This window comes from Phocoena phocoena, chromosome X (genome assembly GCF_963924675.1).
Source record: "Phocoena phocoena chromosome X, mPhoPho1.1, whole genome shotgun sequence".
NCBI classification, from domain to species: domain Eukaryota; kingdom Metazoa; phylum Chordata; class Mammalia; order Artiodactyla; family Phocoenidae; genus Phocoena; species Phocoena phocoena.
Window position 1 is genome coordinate 52510025 of NC_089240.1, and position 19408 is coordinate 52529432.

General features: G+C 40.3%; 1 protein-coding gene across 1 annotated transcript in view; it reads right to left on the reverse strand.

Annotated features, from left to right (window-relative positions):
* The window catches only part of ARHGEF9 (Cdc42 guanine nucleotide exchange factor 9), a 359889-nt gene that overhangs the window by 247329 nt on the left and 93152 nt on the right, over positions 1 to 19408 (reverse strand). The gene's annotated exons all lie outside the window — the stretch shown is intronic.

Below are 19408 nucleotides of genomic sequence, written 5' to 3' on the forward strand. Positions count from 1 at the left end.
TCATTTGCCTAGGAATGTAATTCCTCATCCTTAAGTTCCCCAAAGCAGCTCCCTGACCTTGCAGACCTGAGCCAGAGAAGAGACCCAGTGGATCCCAGAGACACTTGAAGTAAGCTCTTGAAGTAGCTTCAAGCAGCCCAGGGAAGAGCAGGAAGGAAGTGGCCACACTTGCCTTTCTTCAGGTCTCAAGAAGCAGAGCCCAGGGACAGGGTTCAATGAGCTGCTACAAAAAGCACCACCCTGGAATGTAAGAGTACTTGGCCTTTCCCCAAGGCCACTTTAGCTTGATAACAGGGACCAGCCAGATGAAAAGCCTGTTCCTTCCTCTGTGGTAAAGACCCATTAGTTACTCTCCTCCTCTAAGCTCTCCATGAGCTCTTTACTCTCAAACTTGTATAAATGAAGTGACTTCAAGTTCATCTCAGCCATCCCCTTTTCCTAGCACTCACCTCTTTCCTCTTTGTCTCCCTCTTCTCTTTCTCCCATGCCATGCCTTTCAGCCTCAAACAACTTCCTATTTATCTAAGGAATTTTCTTTCCAGTCCACTATTCAATTTTAGTACAAAGGCAGGAACTGAAATAGCCGCATGAGGAGTTACAATTGGATGAGTAGAATTAATCCCCATCTGAACAGAGGTATTTCTTAAACAACTTGGGTGGATTCAGGACCTTGCAAAGCACATGAACAATATGTATCTGCTCAAAGATTCTCTAGCAAGCCAAACTCACATGGTAATGTCCAAACTTATGAAGTGATGAACTTCCAATGATTGAAGGCATACAAGTAGAGTCTGGAAGAGTACCTGCCAGAAATGCTGTAGAATGACTCTTCCATCCGTGGAAGGCTGTGTTAGAGAACCATGCAAAGAAGTCAGTGAGCCAAGATGAAAAAAGCACTGGACTGGGAGTCGGATGAGTGCTGAGTTACTGTGTGACCTCTGGCAAGCCACTTGGTCTTTTCATCTGTCAAATAGTGTTGTTAGAGTCTCTTAATGCTTTTTGACCTGCGCTTTTATAGAGTGTAGAGAGGATCCTTCAGAGGCCTGCCCTCTAGAGCTCTCTGACCTTTAGCTTCTCTACCACTCCATAGTTCCAGACAAATTCATATTGGTATGCTGTAAGAATGGCTGTGTCTGTGGAGGGATGTAGTCCATGCAGAGCAGTGTTTTTCAAATTTTAATATTCATGGATGGTCTAAATGAATATTCTGTTTCAGTTAGATCTGGGGTGTGACATGAGGTTCTGCATTTCTAACAGACTACTAGGTGATACAGATACTGCTGGCCCATGGACCACACTTATAGAAGTGAGAGACCAATAGAAAGAGCAAAGAAGCAAGAGCCATGGCCTCCAGCCCCAGTTCCCACTGAGAGCTTCTTTGAGGAAACTACTAAACGTTCTCTTCAACAGGCCTGCTAAACCATTCTCCACGGGGGTGATAAAAGGGCAAGAAGAGACTCTTCCAGCCAGAGGAGTGCTTCACCAGGAAAAGCATTACAAAGAAAGCCAGCAAGGTGTCCGTTTAATGGAAGGTAAGGTTCTTTCAATAGAACCTGCTCCCCCACCCTCATCAACCTGGATGACTTGAGTCACCTCTCAGGTTCCAAGTTCTGACTCCTGAACTCCAAGGGAAACTTGTTTTGTTAGTGAAGGTGCTGAGGAGGGTCAGAGGGAGAAGAAACGGATGGAGAAGTAGGGGGAGAAAAAGAAGAGGAGGAAGATGAAGAGGATAAGTAGGAAAGGAAGAGAATGAAGAGGAGAGGTAAAAGGAGGAAGTGATGGAGGGAGAACAAGAAGGGTAAAGAAGGAAGAGGAGGAAGCAGTAGTGGATGAGGAGGAAGGAGAAAAGGGGAAGAAGAAGAGGGTGGAGGAGGGGGAGAAAGAAAATGAGGAGGAAGGGAAAAGAGGTGAGCTTAAAAGATCAAGGTTAAAACTTTTCCTAAAGTCTCCTTCCTTGCTAGACTCCATCCTCATCTGGCTCCTCCTCACAGCAGGACATCCTCACAGCAGGATCCTAAGGTCCCTTTCTGGCTCTAAAATTCTATGATCTTCTGAAATTCTATGGCAACACGATGAGGTGACTCCATCCAGCCTGACCTCCTGGCTTGCCTATGATGAACTGTCTCTTTTCCTCACCTGTTGCCCAACAGGAGCCACCCACCCATACCCATGCTTCCTCTTTCTGGTACGGATGGATTCACAGAGTTCATCAGGCTTCTGCGGAAGCCCTGGGGTGAAGGGCAAATCAGGAAAGAAGAGAGAAGGCCTCACCTCTACATACATACCTATAATTAGTTGCCAAGTCCTGTTGCCTCTACCCTTATGGCACTTCCTCTGTATCCCCTACTTCCCATACTTATAACAGCTGCTTCAGGTCAGGCCTTCATTTATTTCTCTCCTGACCATCATATCAGCTGCCTAAGTGCCCACATATCTCCATTTTTGCTGCCCTCCAAACCATTCTCACACTGCTGCCAGAGTTAGAACCCTAAAGCATTACTTGATCCTCCTCTGATGAAACATTTTTAAGATGAAGTTTAAACTATTTAGCAAGATATTAACAATTCTCTATAACTTGGCCCTAAATCTTCTTCTAAATACTCTTTAGTCTCTCTACATATCTACATTTTCCAGCTCACATACTTTTGAAAAAGTATATCATCTGAGAAAGCTTTCCCCTACTTCTGCTTGTCTAAGTCTTAGCCATCTTTCCAGGCCTGGTCCAAAAGCCATCTCTTCTGTGAAGCTTAAACCCAAGTTGAAATCCACCTCTCTTTCTCTGCATGCTCACGACATTTTACTGGCACCCTTTTTCTGTCACTTGCTACTGCTTGTTTTACGTAGTTAGATGTTTATTAGCTTGTCTCCTCCACATAAGTTTGCTTCCCCACAGCCTCTGGCAGAGCACTTTGTGTTGAGGGCTCAGAAAATGTTTGCTGAATGAATTGATGTTCAGATATGGGATAAAAAAATGTGCATGGGTTCAGAGAAGGGCAGATTCTGAACCCATGCGGGGTCCAACTTTCACTGGGCACTCTAAGGCATACTAGGGGTGTCTCCATATCCCACTGACAAATGCTTCTCTTGATTCTTCACACTCCATGATTAGAATGACACCCCTTTGGAACTGGAGATATTTTAGAGGTCCCTGAGAAATGCAAATAGCCTTGAAAGGGGACACCCACCCTAAAGCACTGATTTTCAAAGGGTAGATTGCAAGGCTTTAATGAACTAAAGTCATTAGTTGATTTGGGTAATAAAATCAATTAGGAGTGTCCCAAATAGCCTTTTTTTTTTTAACTGAAGAGAAAAATCAGACTACATGGCAAATAATAAAGGTATTATTCTATGAAAAGTTTGTTTCAATTTTGTATGTTAGTTGTGATGTTGAATATATATATTTTTAATGTGGGTCCCAGTCAGAACAGTTTGAAATATGTTTTCCTAAACCAACATTGGCTGGAAGCAAGATACACACTTGAGCTAGTTACTTTATCTATTTGGATCTCAGTTTCCTCATCTGGAGAACAAGAATACTAATAGTACCTATATCAGAAAGTAGCTGTGAGGAGTAAACTAGTGATTACACATGAAGTCTTTAGCACAGATCCTGGCACATGTTAGCTCTGAAGATGGTGATTAACTGTGGGGTGCAAGTAGAGGGTAGGGTTGAAAAGATTGTAGTAAGGATCTCTAAGGATGGTGAAAGACCTCAACAGATCTATTGTAGACCACATGAACTGACACTCATACATAGTGGGGACAGATATGATGCAGACTATGTGTAGTCAGACACATAGAAATACACACACACACACACACACACACATACACACCCACGCTTGTACACTGAATAGCCCCACACAAACTTTAGTCTCTACCAATAGCCAGGTGTGCCTGTCACTTTGCTCCTGTGAGGAATCTGAGCCTCTCACAAAACAAGGTGTTTGGGGTCTAATATCCAGGATGGACAGGAGGAAAAGGAGGCCTAGGAAGGAGGGAAAGTTGTGTTAGGAGCAATGAAAATATCCTAGTCCCCAAAGCCCAGAGCATACATTGAAAGAGCCTCATGAAACCTTGGCAGCCAGACAAATGAAATACAGGTAGGCATAAGACTACTTGCTTATTTTCCATCAGTCTTTTTCTCCTTTTGGGGTGTGATTCTTCTGTGAGTCTGCTGCTTTGTCTTCTCAGGATGTGTAGGTCTGGATTATATTCTTGGGGAGAGGGAAAGAAATATAAGGAGGCAGTGGGGGAGAGGAATTCTTATCCCTTATTTATTCAAAGAATATTTATTTGGTACCTTCTATGTGCTAGGCACTTCCTGTTCCTGGCATTGGGGATATTTTGGTCAATGAAGCAGTCAAAAATCCTTGCTTTCATGGAATTTATATTCTAGCAGGAGAGACAGATAACAAGGATAAATAAAATTTATGGTATGTCAGATGGTTAAAACTGCTGTTGGGGAAAAAAAGCAAAGAGAAGGATGGGAGTAGCAAGTATGCACTTTTTAAAGGATAGCCAGTGACAATCTCACTAAGAAGACGTGTGAACCAGACCTGATTGGAGTGAGAAAGCAACGCAGACATCTGAGGTCAGAGTGTTCCAGGTGAAAGGAACGTCAAGCAAGGCCTAAGACTGGAGTATGCCTGGTGGTTCTGAATAGGAGAGGGAAGGGCAGTGTAACTGGAGTGGAGAAAGCAATGGGAGCCTATGGTGGGAAATGAGGTCATGGGGGTAATGGGGGCCTGATCATGTACGGTCTAATAGATTTTTGTGAGAATTAGGCTTTTGCTCTAAGTGAGATGGGAGACAAATGAAGAATGTTGAGCAGAGGAGTGACATGTGACATGATTTGACTTAAGTTTTAACAAGCTCACACTGGCTGCTGTGTAGAGAATTGACTGTAGGTGGTTAAGGGAGGAAACAGAGAGAACAGTAAGAAGAATAATGTAGTAATAGTGAGAGACGATGGTGGTTTAGACTAGCGTGGTAACATGGGAAATAGGGAGAAGTAATCGATTCTACATGAATTTTCAAGGTAGAACTAACAGGATTTCCTGACAAATTGGATGTGGGATGTGAGAGAAAATGAGTCATCAAGGATTTTGGTCTGAGCATCTAGAAGAAAGTAGTTGAGAGTTCCTATTAACTGTGGTGGAGAAAAGTACAAGAGAAGCAGATATGGGGTTTTATATCAAGAGATCAATTTGGGACATATTAAGTTTGAAATGCCTATTAGATATCCAAGTGGAAACATTGAATAGGCAGTTAGATATGTCCAGGGAGGCCAGGATAGACATATAAAATTGGAGTTATTAATGTACAAATGTTATTTAAATCCATGAGCCTAGATGAGGAATTCACCAAAGAAGGGAATACAAATGAAGAAGAGAAGAGGTCCAAGGACTGAGCCTTCCAAAATTTAGAGCCTGGGGAAATGAGGAGTAAAGAGCAGTGAAGTCTGAGAAGGAGCAGTCAGTGAGGTAGGAGTGAAACCAGAAGAGTGTGGTGTCCTGGAAAACAAGAAAGACAGAGTTTCCATGATAAAAGAAGAGTCAACTTTGTCAAGTGCTGCTGAGAGGGGTTCTTTTAGGGATTAATAAGGAGGCTAGCCCCATGGCAAGCTGATGTAATGGTGGTACATGTTTTTAGGGAAGGGGGAAGGTTTGCTCCCCAGTTAACAGCTCCCTGAGTGATCTATGTAGAGGCAGTGTGACATTAAGTTTCTGGTCCAACAGGCACATGGAACTGTGTTGGATTGGCCAGCAATCCTGTGTGTTTGGTGTGTTATATGAGACATTTAATACAGAGGACAGAGCAGCTCTAGTAGTTAGCCATGTAGATTATCAACCAAGCTCCTATAGGCACCTGTGATTTACTTCTCCCTTCTTAAACCTCACTGCATTCTCCCAAACAAGTGATAGAAGCTCCCTTCCCAGGGTTCCCAGAAGGAAGATGGGCTGAGGAGGCATGGACTACTGTAACAGGCTTGGTTTTCACTCTTAACAGTTGTGGTATAGAGACAAGTTACCTACCAAAAACCCATTTTCCCTTATTTTTGAGTATGAATGTGTCTAACTTCTTTTGCTAAGATTTGTCAAATAAGAGGACAGTGGAAGCTCTTGGATGCGAGCTTCCAGGAAAGCTCCTTAAAAAACTGGCAGGGGGGAGACCTTCAAAATGGCAGAGGAGTAAGACGTGAAGACCACCTTCCTCCCCACAAATACATCAGAAATACATCTACATGTGGAACAACTCCTACAGAATGCATACTGAATGCTGGCATAAGACCTCAGACTTCCGTAAAGGTAAGAAACTCCCCACATACCTGGGTATGGGTATGGCAAAAGAAAAAAGAAACATCAGAGACAAAAGAATAGGGATGAGACCTGAACCTCTGGGAGGGAGCTGTGAAGGAGGAAAAGTTTCCACACACTAGGAAGCCCCTTCACTGGCTGAGATGGGGGGTGGTGGGGGGAAGCTTCAGAGCCACAAAGGAGAGAGCAACAACAGGGGTGCAGAAAGCAAAGCAGAGAGATTCCCACACAGAGGATCAGTGCCGACCAGCACTCACCAGCCTGAGAGGCTTGTCTGCTCACCTGACCGGGTCAGGTGGGGGCTGGGAGGTGAGGCTCCAGCTTTGGAGGTCAGATCCCAGGGAGAGGACTGGGGTTGGCTGTGTGAACACAGCCTGAAGGGGGCTAGTATGCCACAGATAGCCAAGTGGGAGTTTGGGGAAAAGTCTGCAACTGCCTAAGAGGCAAGAGACCATTGTTTCAGAGTGCACGAAGAAAGGGGATCCAGAACACCACCTAAACAAGTGCCAGAGATGGGTGTGAGCCGCTGCAATCAGCGTGAAAACCAGAGGTGGGCATGAAATGCTGAGGCTACTGCTGCAGCTACCAAGAAGCCTGTGTGCAAACACAGGTCACTATACACACCTCCCCTCCCAGTAGTATGTGTAGCCTGTCACTGCCAGGGTCCCGTGATCCAGGGACAACTTCCCCCAGAGAAAACACGTTGTACCTCAGGCTGTTGCAACATCATGCCAGCCTCTGCCAACAGAGGCTCGCCCCACATTATATACTCCTCCCTCCTCCCGGCCTGAGTGAGCCAGAGCCCCCTAATCAGCTGCTACTTTAACCCCGTCCTGTCTGAGCAAAGAAAAAACGCCCTCAGGTGACCTACACACAGAGGTGGGGTGAAATCCAAAGCTAAACCCCAGGAGCTGTGAGAACAGAGAAGAGAAAGGGAAATTTCTCCCAGCAGCCTCAGGAGCAATGGACTAAATCTCCACAATCAACTTGATGTACCCTGCATCTGTGGAATACCTGAATAGACAATGAATCATCCCAAAATTGAGGCCATGGATTTTGGTAGCAACTACAGACTTGGGGTTTGCTTTCTGTATCTAATTTGTTTCTGGCTTTATGTTTATCTTAGTTTAGTATTTAGAGTTTCTTATCATTGGTAGATTTCCTTATTGATTTGGTTGCTCTCTTCCTTTTTTTACATATATATATATATATATATATATATATATATATATATATATATATATCCTTTTACTCTTTATGTGAGTGTGTATGTGTATGCTTCTTTGTGTGACTTTGTATAGCTTTGCTTTTATCATTTTTCTTAGGGTTGTGTCTGTCTAGTTTTTTGTTTTTCACTTTTTTTTTTAGTATAGTTTGTAGTGCTTGCTATCATTGGTGAATTTCCTTTTTGGTTTTGTTGCTGTCTTCTTTCTTTCACTTTTTTCAACTTTAATACTTTTAAATATTTTTATTTTTAATAATATTTTATTCTTTATTTTAATAAATTTATTTTATTTTATTCTTTCTTTTCTCCCATTTATTCTGAGCCATGTGGCTGAAAGTGTCTTGACTCCAGGCAGGTGTCAGGTCTGTGCCTCTGAGGTGAGAGAGCCACGTTCAAGACATTGATCCATCAGAGACCTCCTGGATCCACATAATATCAAATGGTGAAAGCTCTCCCAGAGATCTCCATCTCAAAGCTAAGATCCAGTTCCACTCAATGACCAGCAAGCTACAGTGTTGGACACCCTATGCCAAACAACTAGCAAGACAGTAAAACAACTCCACCCATTAGAGGAGAGGCTGCCTAAATCATAGTAAGGTCACAGACACCTCAAAACACACCACAAGACATGGTCATGGACAACAGAAAGACAGGATCCAGACTCATGCACCAGTACACAGGCACCAGTACCCTCTACCAGGAAGCCTACGGAACACCACTGGGGGCAGACACCAAAAACAATGGGAAAAAGAACCTATAGGCTGCGAAAAGGAGACCCCAAACACAGTAAGATAAGTAAAATGAGAAGACAGAGAAACACACAGCAGATGAAGGAGCAAGGTAAAAACCCACCAGACCTAACAAATGAAGAGGAAACAGGCAGTCTACCTAAAAAGAATTCAGAGTAATGATAGTAAAGATGATCCAAAATCATGGAAATAGAATGGAGAAAATAAAAGAAAGATTTAACAACCACCTAGAAGAACTAAAGAGGAAACAAACAATGATGAGCAACACAGAAAATGAAATTAAAAATTCTCTAGAAGGAATTAATAGCAGAATAACTGAGGCAGAAGAACAGTTAAGTGACCTGGAAGATAATATAGTGGAAATAACTAATGCAGAGCAGAATAAAGAAAAAAGAATGAACAGAATTGAGGACAGTCTCAGAGACTTCTGGGACAATATTAAATGCACCAACATTTGGATTACAGGGGTCCCAGAAAAAGAAGAGAAAAAGAAAGGGACTGAAAAAATATTTGAAGAGATTCTAGTTAAAAACTTCCCTAATATGGGAAAGGAAATAGTCAACCAAGTCTAGGAAGTACAGAGAGTCCCATACAGGATAAATCCAAGGAGAAACATGCCAAGACACATATTAATCAAACTGTCAAAAATTAAATACAATGAAAAAAATATTAAAAGCAGCCAGGGAAAACCAACAAATAATAATCAAAGGAATCCCCATAAGGTTAACAGCTGATCTTTCAGCAGAAACTTTGCAAGCCAGAAGGGAGTGGCAGAACATATTTAAAGTGATGAAAGGGAAAAACCTACAACTAAGATTACGCAGCAAGAATCTCATTCAGATTTGATGGAGAAATTAAAAACTTTACAGATAAACAAAAGTTAAGAGAATTCAGTACAACCAAACCAACTTTACAACAAATGCTAAAGGAACTTATCTCGGCAGGAAAGACAAGAGAAGGAAAAGATCTACAAAAACAGACCAAAAACAATTAAGAAAATGGTAAAAGGAACATACATATCGATAATAACCTTAAATGTAAATGGAGTAAATGCTCCAACCAAAAGACACAGACTGGCTGAATGGATACAAAACCAAGACCCACATATATGCTGTCTACAAGAGACCCACTGCAGACATAGGGAAATGTACAGATGGAAAGTGATGGGATGGAAAAAGCTATTCCATGCGAATGGAAAACAAAATAAAGCTGGAGTACCAATACTCATATAAGACAAAAGAGACTTGAAAATAAAGACTATTACAATAGACAAAGAAGGACACTACATAATGATCAAGGGATCAATCCAAGAAGTAGATAAAACAACTGTAAACATTTATGCACCAACATAGGAGCACCTCAATACATAAGGCAAATGCTAACAGCCATAAAAGGGGAAATCAACAGTAACAATAATAATGGGGGAATTTACCACCCACTTTCACCAATGGACAGATCATCCAAAATGAAAATTAAAAAGGAAACACAAGCTTTAGATGACACATTAGACCAGATGTACTTAATTGATATTTATAGAATATTCCATCCAAAACCAACAGAATACACTTTCTTCTCAAGTGCCCATGGAACATTCTCCAGGATAGATCATACCTTGTGTCACAAATCAAGGCTTGGTAAATTTAAGAAATTTGAAATCGTATCAACTATCTTTTCTGACCACAACACTTTGAGACTAGATATCAATTACAAGAAAAAAACTGAAAAAATACAAACACATGGAGGCTAAACAATACACTACTAAATAACCAAGAGATCACTGAAGAAGTCAAAGCAGAAATCAAAAAGTACCTAGAAATAAATGGCAATGAAAACATGACGACCTAAAACCTATGGGATGCAGCAAAAGCAGTTCTAAGAGGGAAGTTTATAGCAATAGAATCCTACCTCTCTAAACAAGAAAAATCTCAAACAACCTAACTTTACAAGCGAAGCAATTAGAGAAAGAACAACAACAAAACCCACAAAATTAGCAGAAGGTAGTAAATCATAAAGATCAGATCAGAAATAAATGGAAAAAATGAAGGAAATAATAGCAAAGAACAATAAACCTAAAAGCTGGTTCTTTGACAAGATAAACAAACTTGATAAACCATTATCCAGACTCAAAAGAAAAAAAAAGGAGAAGACTCAAATCAACAGGATTAGAAATGAAAAAGGAGAAGTAACCACTGACACTGCAGAAATACAAAGCATCATGAGAGATTACTACAAGCAACTATATGCCAATAAAATGGACAACCTGGAAGAAATGGACAAGTTCTTAGAAAAGCACAACCTTCTGAGGCTGAACCAGGAAGAAATAGAAAATATAAACAGACCAATCACAAGCACTGAAATTGAAACTGTGATTAAAGATCTCCCAACAAAAAAAGCACAGTACAAGATGGCATCACGGGCAAATTCTATCAAACATTTAGAGACGAGCTAACACCTATCCTTCTCACACTCTTCCAAAATATAGCAGAGGGAGGAACACTCCCAAACTCATTCTACAAGGCCACCATCACCCTGATACCAAAACCAGACAAAGATGTGACAACACAAGAAAACTACAGGCCAATATCACTGATGAACATAGATGCAAAAATCCTCAACAAAATACTAGCAAACTGAATCCAACAATACATTAAAATGATCAGACACCATGATCAATCAGATTTAACTCATGATTTTTCAATATATGCTTATCAATCACTGTTATACACCATATTAACAAATTGAAGGATAAAAACCATATGATAATCTCAATAGACAGAAAAAGCTTTTGACAAAATTCAACATTTATTTATGATAAAACTCTCCAGAACGTGGGCAACCTACCTCAACATAATAAAGGCCATATATGACAAACCCACAGCCAACATCATTTGCAATGGTGAAAAACAGAAAGCATTTCCTCCAAGATCAGGAACAAAACATGGGGTTCCCAGTCTCACCACTATTATTCAATGTAGTTTTGTAAGTTTTAGCCATAGCCATTAGAGAAGAAAAAGAAATAAAAGGAATCCAGATCAGAATAGAATAAGTATAACTGTCACTGTTTGCAGATGACATGATACTATACATAGAGAATCCTAAACATGCTACTAGAAAACTACTAGGGCTAATCAATGAATTTGGTGAAGTAGCAGGATACAAAATTAATGCACACAAATCTTGCCTTCCTGTACACTAACAATGAAAAATCTGAAAGAGAAATTATGGAAACACTCCCATTTACCATTGCAACAAAAAGAATAAAATATCTAGGAATAAACATACCTAATGAGGTAAAAGACCTGTATGCAGAAAACTATAAGACACCGATGAAATAAATCAAAGATGACACAAACAGATAGAGAAATATACTATGTTCTTGGGTTGGAAGAATCAATATTGTGAAATGTGACTATTTACCCAAAGCAATCTACATATTTATTGCAATCCCCATCAAACTGCCAAGGGCATTTTTCACAGAACTAGAATAAAAATTTTTACAATTTGAATGGAAACAGAAAGACCTTAATAGCCAAAGCAATCTTGGGAAAGAAAAACAGAGCTGGAGGATCCAGGCTCCCTGATTTCAGACTATACTACAAAGCTACAGTAATCAAGACAGTATGGTAGTGGCAGAAAAACAGAAATATAGATCACTGGAACAGGTTAGAAAGCCCAGAGATAAACCCACACACATATGGTCACCTTATGTTTGACAAAGGAGGCAAGAATATACATTAGAGAAAAGATAGCCTCTTCAATAAGTGGTTTTGTGGACTTCCCTGGTGGTGCAGTGGTTAAGAATCTGCCTGCCAATTCAGGGGACATGGATTCGAACCCTGGTCTGGGAGGATCCCACATGCTGTGGAGCAACAAAGCCCATGTGCCACAACTACTGAGCTTGAGATCTAGAGACCATGAGCTACAGTTACTGAGCCCACAAGCCACAACTACTGAAGCCTGCTTACCTAGAGCCCATGCTCCACAGCAAGAGAAGCCTCCACAATGAGAAGGTCATGCACCACAATGAAGAGTAACCCCAACTCGCTACAACTGGAGAGAGCCCATGGGCAGCAACGAAGACCCAATGCAGCCAAAAATAAATAAAATAAAATAATGAAAAAAATGTGGTGCTGGGAATACTGGACAGGTACATGTAAAAGAGTGAAATTAGAACACTTCCTGGGCTTCCTTGGTGGTGCAGTGGTTGAGAGTCCACCTGCCGATGCAGGGGAAACGGGTTGGTGCCCCGGTCTGGGAAGATCCCACATGCCGCGGAGTGGCTGGGCCCGTGAGCCATGGCCACTGAGGCTGCGCATCCAGCGCCTGTGCTCTGCAACAGGAGAGGCCACAACAGTGAGAGGCCCGCATACTGCAAAAAAAAAAAAAAAACACTTCCTAACACCATACACAAAAATAAACTCAAAATTGTTAAAGACCTAAATGTAAGGCCAGACACTATAAAGCTCTTAGAGGAAGACATATAACATAGATCACAGCAAGATTCTTTTTGATCTACCACTTAGAGTAATGGAAATAAAAACAAAATTAAACAAATGGGTCCTAATGAAACTTAAAATCTTTTACACAACAAAGGAAAGCATAAACAAGGCAAAATGACAACCTTCAGAATGGGAGAAAATATTTGCAAATGAAGCAACTGACAAAGGATTAACCTCCAAAATATACAAGCAACACATGCAACTCATTATCAAAAAAACCAAACAACCCAATCCAAAAATGGGCAGAAGACCTAAATAGACATTTGTCCAAAGAAGATAAACAGATTGCCAACAACACATGAAAGGATGCTCAACATCACTAATCATTAGAGAAATGCAAATCAAAACCACAGTGAGGTATTACCTCACACCCGTCAGAATGTCTATCATCAAAAAATCTACAAACCATAAATGCTGGAGGAGGTGTGGAGAAAAGGGAACCCTCTTGCACTGTTGCTGGGAATATAAATTGATACAACCACTATGGAGAGCAGTATGGAGGTTCCTTAAAAATCTAAAAGTAGAACTACCATCTGACCCAGCAACCCAACTTCTGGGAGTATACCCTGAGAAAACAGACATCTACCACAATGCTCATTGCAGCACTATTTACGATAGCCAGGACATGGAAGTAACCTAAGTGTCCATTGACAGAGGAATGGATAAAGAAGATGTGGCACATATACAATGGAATATTACTCAGCCACAAGAAAATATGAAACTGAGTTATTTGTAGTGAGGTGGATGTGCCTAGAGTCTATCATACAGAGTGAAGTAAGTCAGAAAGAGAAAACCAAATACCATATGATAGCACATATATATGGAATCTAGACTTCCCTGGTGGTCCAGTGGTTAAGACTTTGCCTTCCAATGCAGAGGGTGCAGGTTTGATCCTGGTGGGGGAGATAAGATCCTACTTGTCTCCCGGCCAAAAAACCAAAACATAAAACAGAAGCAGTATTGTAACATATATATGGAATCTAAAAAAAAAATTTCTGAAGAACCTAGGGTCAGGACAGGACTAAAGATGCAGGTGTAGAGAATGCACTTGAGGACACAGGGAGGCGGAAGTGTAAGCTGGGACGAAGTTAAAGAGTGGCATGGATATATATATTCACTACCATATGTAAAATAGGTAGCTAGTGGGAAGCAGCTGCATGGCACAGGGAGATCAGCTCGGTGTTTTGTGTTCAGCTGGAGGGGTGGGATAGGGAGGGTGGGAGGGAAATGCAAGAGGGAGGAGAAAAGGGGATATATGTATATGTATAGTTTATTCACTTTGTTATACAGCAGAAACTAACACACCATTGTAAAGCAATTATATTCCAATAAAGATGTTAAAAAAAAAGAGAGAACCAAGTGAGGAAGATTAAATTCTCTGTGAAGGAAAAAGTTTCAGATATCCTATCATTAATATTCGTCACAAGAAGATTGGGGAAGCATTGCAGAACCTTGGAAGCATCAATGATTTTGTAGCCATAGTTCAAGATCTACCCAAAGTATCAATCAATCTTTCATGTGGCCAAAATAATATTTGTACATGAAAGGACTTACAAAGTTTAATACCCACAGACTCCTGTGATTGATTTTTATCAGAAAACAAAAACTATAGTGTTAAATATCAATTAAATGCCTTAATATGTAAAGTATTTTATCTAGCATTTGTAGAATGTGCCCTGAGATGTATTTTACATTCTGATAGCAATAAAATACAATTTTGCTAAAAAAAATAAAATGATGCAGACATAGAGAATGGACTTGAGGATGGGGCTGGGGGAAAGGGGAAGCTGGTATGAAGTGAGAGAGTAGCATGGATATATATAAACTACCAAATGTAAAATAGATAGCTAGTGGGAAGCAGCCGCATAGCACAGGGAGATCAGCTCAGTGCTTTGTGACCATCCAGAGGGGTGGGATAGGGAAGGTGGGAGGGAGGCTCAAGGGGGAGGGGATATGGGGATATATGTATACGTATAGCTGATTCACTTTGTTATACAGCAGAAACTAACACAACATTGTAAAGCAAGTAAACTCCAATAAAGATGTAAAATAAATTAAAGAATTCTAATGGATACCCTGATGTCTTCATAAAACTGTTAACAACACATCAACACTGAGTGAACTGGTGAATATCTGCATAACTGGTATCATTTCTGTCTGAAATATTGCTGGCTTTTATTTTTGTTTTTTTAGTTTTGAAACTTTATCTTATATATTGAACAGTTGTAGAATTACAAGGATAAACTAACAGAGACAATATATTAGAGATTTTTAATGACTTCTCTTGACTTCCTGGTCAAATAAGTAAAATATAAGTAAGTATATAAGAAAATAGGAAAAATAGAGTTTATTTATAGATTTACATACCAAACAATTGAACTTGCAAACAGAAAATACTCATTCTTTCCCAGTGCCCACTGAGGATTTACAACTAAGCACACATTTGACTACAAAGAAACTCTCAAATTATTCCAAAAAGTAGGAAAAGCAACTAAGTACACTGCATTTAAACTAGAAATTAATAAGTATAAATAAACAAGAATCTAACCATTTGAGTAAACAAGCTTTTAAAATTCTATTGTTTACTTCCCCAGTGTTTCGAATGAATATGTGCCTCTCAGGTTCCCTACTCTAAAGAGCATATTATGGCACAGCAAAGGAAACCATAAGCAAGACCAAAAGACAACCCTCAGAATGGGAGAAAATATTTGCAAATGAAGCAACTGACAAAGGATTAATCTCCAAAATTTACAAGCAGCTCATGCAGCTCAATAACAAAAAAACAAACAACCCCATCCCAAAATGGGCAGAAGACCTAAATAGAAATTTCTCCAAAGAAGATATACAGAATGCCAACAAACACATGAAAGAATGCTCAACATCATTAATCATTAGAGAAATGCAAATCAAAACTACAATGAGATATCATCTCACACCAGTCAGAATGGCCATCATCAAAAAATCTAGAAACAATAAATGCTGGAGAGGGTGTGGGGAAAAGGGGACACTCTTGCACTGCTGGTGGGAATGTGAATTGGTTCAGCCACTATGGAGAACAGTATGGAGGTTCCTTAAAAAACTACAAATAGAATTACCATATGACCCAGCAATCCCACTACTGGGCATATACCCTGAGAAAACCAAAATTCAAAAAGAGTCCTGTACCAAAATGTTCATTGCAGCTCTATTTACAATAGCCCGGAGATGGAAAGAACCTAAGCGCCCATCATCGGATGAATGGATAAAGAAGATGTGGCACATATACACAATGGAATATTACTCAGCCTTAAAAAGAAATGAAATTGAACTATTTGTAATGAGATGGATAGACCTAGAGTCTGTCATACAGAGTGAAGTAAGTCAGAAAGAAAAGGACAAATACCGTATGCTAACACATATATATGGAATTTAAGGGGAAAAAATGTCATGAAGAACCTAAGGGTAAGACAGGAATAAAGATGCAGACCTACTGGAGAACGGACTTGAGGATATGGGGAGGGGGAAGGGTGAGTTTTGACGGGGCGAGAGAGAGTCATGGACATATACACACTAACAAACGTAGTAAGGTAGATAGCTAGGGGGAAGCAGCCGTAAGGCACAGGGATATTAGTTCTGGGCTTTGTGACAGCCTGGAGGGGTGGGATGGGGAGAGTGGGAGGGAGGGAGACGCAAGAGGGAAGACATATGGGAACATATGTATATGTATAGCTGATTCACTTTGTTATAAAGCAGAAACTAACACACCATTGTAAAGCAATTATACCCCAATAAAGATGTTTAAAAAAAAAAAATAAAGAGCATATTATGGCCAAGGGCCCTGACTGCTGTGCTCAAAACCCATCACCATCTGTTTCCCACAAAATCATCAAGCCCAGACACTTTCAGAAGTAAAGCTACCAAATCCTTAATGAACAGATAGTTATAATGCTCTTTAAACTGATTCAGAGCATTGAAAAAGCAACTTCCAAATTATTTTAATCAAGTCAGTACAACATTGACTACAAAATCTGAAAAAGATCACACAAAAAAAAGGTTCCCAAAGTCTGAAAAAGATTGTCCCTGGAGACTAATCTCATTTATAAACATTGAGAAATACTGCTGGTTTTTAATCTATGTTTTCCAGATATAAGGAAATACTTCCCTTCAAGCTAATTATGACTTACAGAAATTTTGTAAATTATACACTTGTAAGCAGAATTGAAACATTTATCTATTGTCTCTACCTGATCCCTCCAGCGACTGGAAACTCTTAGGTTCCCAGCAGGCTTATCAGGTGAATAAAGAAGACCATATCCTGACAGGTACAGGAATCTCAAGATATTTGGGGAATCTAAAGAAGAGAGGAATTCACCCAAATCTATAGACATTGCATGTGGAATCTGATGGCAAGCCCTTGGTGTGTCTTTCCTGGCTTTGAGAACTCTTCTAAAAATTCAATCTGAGATTGCTTATAAAAAGTTCCAGCAAAGCCAATTTTAAAAAACCTTGTATGGGGCCTCCCTGGTGGCGCAGTGGTTGAGAGTCCACCTGCCAATGCAGGGGACATGAGTTCGTGCCCCGGTCTGGGAAGATACCACATGCTATGGAGCAGCTGGGCCCGTGAGCCATGGCTGCTGAGCCTGCATGTCCAGAGCCTGTGCTCTGCAACGGGAGAGGCCACAACAGTGAGAGGTCCACATACCACTAAAACAAACAAACAAAAAAAATTGTATGATCAACAATATGAATGTAAATAATCAGGCCAAGTTTATTGAAACCAGACATATTTTGCAAACAAAGTAGTCTTTTTTTTTACATCTTTATTGGAGTATAATTGCTTTACAATGGTGCACCAGTTTCTGCTTCACAACAAAGTGAATCACTTATACGTATACATATGTTCCCATATCTCTACCCTCTTGCGTCTCCCTCCCCCCCACCCCGCCATCCCACCCCTCTAGGCGGTCACAAAGCACCAAGCTGATCTCCCTGTGCTATGCAGCTGCTTCCCACTAGCTATCCATTCCACGCTTTGTAGTGTATATATGTCCATGCCACCCTCCTGCCCTGTCACAGCTAAGCCCTCCCCCTCCCCATATCCCCAAGTCCATTCCCCAGCAGGCCCAAGTCTCCATTCCCATCCTACACCCAGGTTTTTCATGACAGTTTTTCTTTTTTTTCTTAAATTCCATATATATGTGTTAGCATATGGTATATTTCTTTCTCTTTCTGATTTACTTCACTCTGTATGACAGACTCTAGGTCCATCCATCTCACTACAAATAACTCCATTTCATTTCTTTTTATGGCTGAGTAATATTCCATTGTATATATGTGCCACATCTTCTTTATCCATTCACCGGATGATGGACACATAGGTTGCTTCCATCTCCTGGCTATTGTAACTAGAGCTGCAATGAACATTTTGGTACATGACTCTTTTTGAATTATGGTTTTCTTAGGGTATATGCCCAGTACTGGGATTGGTGGGTCATATGGTGGTTCTATTTGTAGTTTTTTAAGGAACCACCATAATGTTCTCCATAGTGGCTGTAACAATTCACATTCCCACCAGGAGTGCAAGAGTGTTCCCTTTACTCCACACCCTCTCCAGCATTTATTGTATCTAGAATTTTGATGACGGCCATTCTGACCAGTGTGAGATGATATCTCATTGAAGTTTTGATTTGCATTTCTCTAATGATTAATGATGCTGAGCATTCTTTCATGTGTTTCTTGGCAATCTGTATATCTTCTTTGGAGAAATGTCTATTTAAGTCATCTGCCCATTTTCGGATTAGGTTGTTTCTCTTTTTGTCATTGAGGTGCATGAGCTGCTTGTAAATTTTGGATATTAATCCTTTGTCAGTTGCTTCATTTGCAAATATTTTCTCCCATTCTGAGGGTTGTCTTTTGGTCTTGTTTATGGTTTCCTTTACTGTGCAAAAGTTTGTACGTTTCATTAGGTCCCATTTGTTTATTTTTGTTTTTATTTCCATTTCTCTAGGAGGTGGGTCAAAAAGGATCTTGCTGTGATTTATGTCATAGAGTGCTCTGCCTAGGTTTTCCTCTAATAGTTTCATAGTTTCTGGCCTTACATTTAGATCTTTAATCCATTTTGAGTTTATTTTTGTGTATGGTGTTAGGGAGTGTTCTAATCTCATATTTTTACATGTACTGGTCCAGTTTTCCCAGCACCACTTATTGAAGAAGCTGTCCTTTCTCCAATGTACATCCTGCCTCCTTTATCAAAGATAAGGTGACCATATGTGCCTGGGCTTTCTATCCTGTTCCATTGATCTATCGTTCTGTTTTTGTGCCACTACCATACTGTCTTGATTACTGTAGCTTTGTAGTATAGTCTGAAGTCAGGGAGCCTGACTCCTCCAGCTCCATTTTTCGTTCTCAACATTGCTTTGGCTATTCGGGGTCTTTTGTGTTTCCATACAAATTGTGAATTTTTTTGTTCTACCTCTGTGAAAAATGCCAGTGAGAGTTTGATAGGGATTGCATTGAAACTGTAGATTGCTTTGGGTAGTAGAGTCATTTTCACAATGTTGATTCTTCCAATCCAAGAACATGGTATATCTCTCCATCTATTTGTATCATCTTTAATTTCTTTCATCAGTGTCTTAT